This window comes from Protopterus annectens, chromosome 14.part0, assembly GCF_019279795.1.
Source record: "Protopterus annectens isolate FY-2018-M chromosome 14.part0, PAN1.0, whole genome shotgun sequence".
Classification (NCBI taxonomy): domain Eukaryota; kingdom Metazoa; phylum Chordata; order Ceratodontiformes; family Protopteridae; genus Protopterus; species Protopterus annectens.
The window spans coordinates 971738262-971742660 of NC_056748.1; positions in this window are offsets into that span (position 1 = coordinate 971738262).

The window sequence follows — 4399 nt, forward strand, 5'->3', positions numbered from 1 at the left end:
TATAAGAATTTTATATAAATTTGGTTGCATAGAATTATGACACCTCAATTGCAGTCAGCTAATTAGGGTGTACTCCGGTCTGGCAAATCATTAAACTGCTAAAATTGCCCTGAGAAAATATATTTATTACAAGAGCCAATATCCAAACACCTGCTCCTAATTCAAATTCTGAATTTATGTTTTCTATAGTTTTGAGATTTTGACCATGAAAACAATTGTACCATTCTAAAAACTGTTTTTCCTCCTTTTAATAAACTTTGGTTTATTTGAACCTTACATTAAACCTCTAGAGACAGAAAGTTATAAAATTACACCATTTTAAGTTAGAATTTCTCTGTATAATTGCCTTTTTTATTTTTTAAGGATTTGATTAATATCATGTAAATCTTTGGATTAAAATACTATTCGGAAAGTAATAAAATAAATCCAGCCACATTTTGCTGTCTATAATCTCCATGGCAGATGAAGAAATTTAATATCCTCAAATTAAAGAGTGATGTTTGTAATACTTTCTAATTTCCATTATAATTACTGTCCAACCATATAAAACATTTTGATGCAATAATGTAAAATATTCCATGCATTATGTGAAAGGTATAAGTGTCACTTGTGCTTATGGGATAGCTAATTCTTTAAATGAAGACTAGCTAAAAGCAGATATGTAGTTTAAGGCAAGTGAAGATAAATATAATCAGAAATAAAAAATGACTATGAAATGAAGGATAGAGAGGAATCTGGAGCATGCAGAAAGATCCAGGTGCCCAGGCCCCTGCTTTGCTACAAGCTTGATATTTCTAATGGTAAGGTATTTCTTCAAGGAATGTTTAACAGTAAAAAAAATGATAATTTTACTAATTGGAGATGGACATCAACCAAAATTCAATGGGACTTTATTCAATGCATGACTTCTAAGCTACTACATAATTTTCTGTTAAGGTCATATCCATTATTTCTGTTGAAGAAGTTATCCTTAGTTTTAAGTTCCAAAGAATTACACTGTTATGTGTGTGTGTGTGTGTGTGTGTGTGTGTGTGTGTGTGTGTGTGTGTGTGTGTGTGTGTGTGTGTGTGTGTGTGTGTATATATATATATATATATATATATATATATATATATATATATATATATATATATATATATATATATATATATATATATATATATATATATATATAGATAGATATATATCTATATATAATATATATATATATGGGTCCCTATGACCGTCAAAATTTCAATTCACCTGTCATTTCGTCTAAACTTCATTACATCGACAAGCATTTTAGGTGGGGGGCTTCGCCCCCCACACCCCCCAATGTGGGGGGCTGTGCCACCCACACACCCCCTAACTATATATATCAACTCCAGGGTCGCACATCATTGGGGATGGGGGCAAATGCTTGTCGATGTAATGAAGTTTAGACAAAATGACAGTTAGGTGAATTGAAATTTCGACGAAGTCATAGGGACCCATATATATATATATATATATATATATATATATATATATATATATATATATTTATCACGCATACACACACACACACACACACACACACATATATATAGTTGCAGTTGAGATGAGTAAACATTCAAATGAGTGATGCCTTTTACTGATGCAAAAATAAAAAAAAAAAAAAAAACATGAATGCTCATATGAGTGAACTTTATTTTAATGAAAAGTTTGCCAGTAGCCTTATGTATGAGATAGTATTGCAGTGGGGTAAGGGAATTTGCCCTTACTCTGCTCTTGTGTGACCTTAGAGTTGGTGTATATAATTAGCAGGGGATAGTGGGGTGCAGAGCAGCTTGCCCCTGAAAAAAATAAAACAGTTTTAGCGTCTCCTGTTTTAGATTTGTTCTAAAATGATCAGTCTAAGTTTGCTGTTTTGATAATTTTTCCTGTTTCATGATACAATTTTTTATATATATATATATATATATATATATATATATATATATATATATATATATATATATATACACATGTACACACACCACACACACACACACACACACACACACACACACACACACACACACACACACACACACATATGCATATCTATCTATCTATCTATCTATCTATCTATCTATCTATCTATCTATATAGAGGAGAGGTTGAGGCATACACACACACATATATATATATATATATATATATATATATATATATATTGAAGGACTATACTAATCCAAGGTAGATGCCAGAAAGTACATTTTATATTTTATTCTCCGTTTTACATATGAACTTTGAGTATGAAAGATTTTTGCAATGGGAAATTAATTGTTTGTCTCTGTTATATTACACTGTTGCCAAGACTACAATGAAATACATATTTTCCAAGAGACAGAATGTAATCGTCAAAGACATTATAAATCAGCAAACAAAGATAACCTGTTCCACTCTCTAACTTTGACTATTCCCTATTCTCATGAGAGATAAATTCAATTTCTAGGTAAACATTAACCTCTTAGACATCAGCTAAAGGTATAACATTGAGATTCATTGTGCATTTAAGTTGCAAGACAGCTTGAAACCTTAGCTGAGCATATACAGTACAGTGGTAACAAAATGACTCATTGTTATAACGTTCTCAGTAACTGCGCCATCACAGCTGAAGTAATTCAAGTAAAATACAAACTCTGTTCTGATAAAGTTAAACATGCTGCTCACCAGTACAGTTATTCAAAGTTTAAGTTTTCACCATTCATCTGGTGTGGAAAGGGTATGGTCATCTTCCTTGTGAAGATGAGGTAATAAGCTGGCTGTTAATTTGTGTCCTTATTAATTTTAACTTTGTAAAATGTTGGGTAAAACTGTCCTACTCCAAAGAAGTTGTTTTACTTTAATGACTAATACAACTCTAAAACATGTTTATTTATTTATTTGCAAACAAATAAATGCAAACCAGTCCAAACGTAGAAAATGATGAAACAAAAGTGCCCAATAGGAAAATAACTGGAATAACTGGAATAAAAAGCTGAACTATGACAAAGTAAAATCCTCTTGTTTAATACAAAATGGTGAGTGCTTTTGCAATGGTAACCATTGCTTCATCAGACAATTCATTCAAAAAGCAACAGCATTTAAATATTTTAATTCATTACAAAACAACCTATCCTACCACTCAAAATGAATTCAGCACTCAATTTATTTATCTTTATTTTTATTTATTTATCATTTGTTGACCGGGAAAGTCCGACTAGGTTCCACAGAGCCTGTTTTCAGCGGAGGCCCGGGGAGAAATGCTCCAGATGCATGTCTTTGGAATGTGGGAGGAAACCGGAGTACCTGGAGGAAACCCACGCGAACACAGGGAGAACATGCAAACTCCACACAGAAGGCACTCCAGCCGAGAATCGAACCGGAGAAACTCTTGCTGTGAGGTGACAATGTTAACCACTGCACCACTGTGCCGCCCTGTGCCACACTGTGCCACTCAACAATTAATTAGTTACTATAGTTACTTTTTTGCCCTTAATTGATTACCAAAATTAAATGAATTCTATGTAAAAGCCACATGCACAGAATATAAAGACATGGACATGTGTACGAATATAAATAAAATGTAAGCAAAGAGTAAAACGTCAGTTAGTAAATATATATAATTTACTTAATAATTACATGTATCTCCAATTTACTGGATACGTGTGTTTATAAAGATAAACATGAAAATATAAATAAAATACAAACAGTAAAAAGCAGGAGTACATAAATGCACACATTTTTACTGTATGAATGCATGTATTATTTTTTATAAATGCATGTATTTTAGCAAATACATGTCTTTGCACTAAAACCAGCTCCAAAGAACACTAACATTTTAGCCCAGTACCGTGTATACATATATATATATATATATATATATATATATATATATATATATATATATATATATATATTTCTCATGTATTGTAATCTTCTCATTTTAAAGCAACACTTAATTAGATGATGTTATTTTAACCTCCTGGATTTTAACACTGGCTTCAGTGGAACACTATCATTCAAACTCAAGCCTCTACGTGCTCCTAAGTGCAAAATCCATTTCACTTCCATATTTTCAGTAGTATTAACCATGTTCCCCATCCTATTACTGACATTCTGGATGTGTAAGACCTGAAACAAGAATGTATGCTCATCTCCCTTGGCCAATGTGTGCCTAGCCAAAGCACTGTACAATTGCACTTTTCTAGTGCAATAAAGATGGTCCCTTATGCATTCCCTAAGGTGACGATTAGTTTTACCAACATAGAAATGGAAACATGTTGCACAGTGGGCTACATACACTACATTCCTAGTGTTACAGTCAGCAGAATTCCTTAGCTCCCATAGACGCCCTTTTTCTGGGTGCTTAAAAAATCTTAAATCGTCTATGTAGATACATTGTGTACATTGT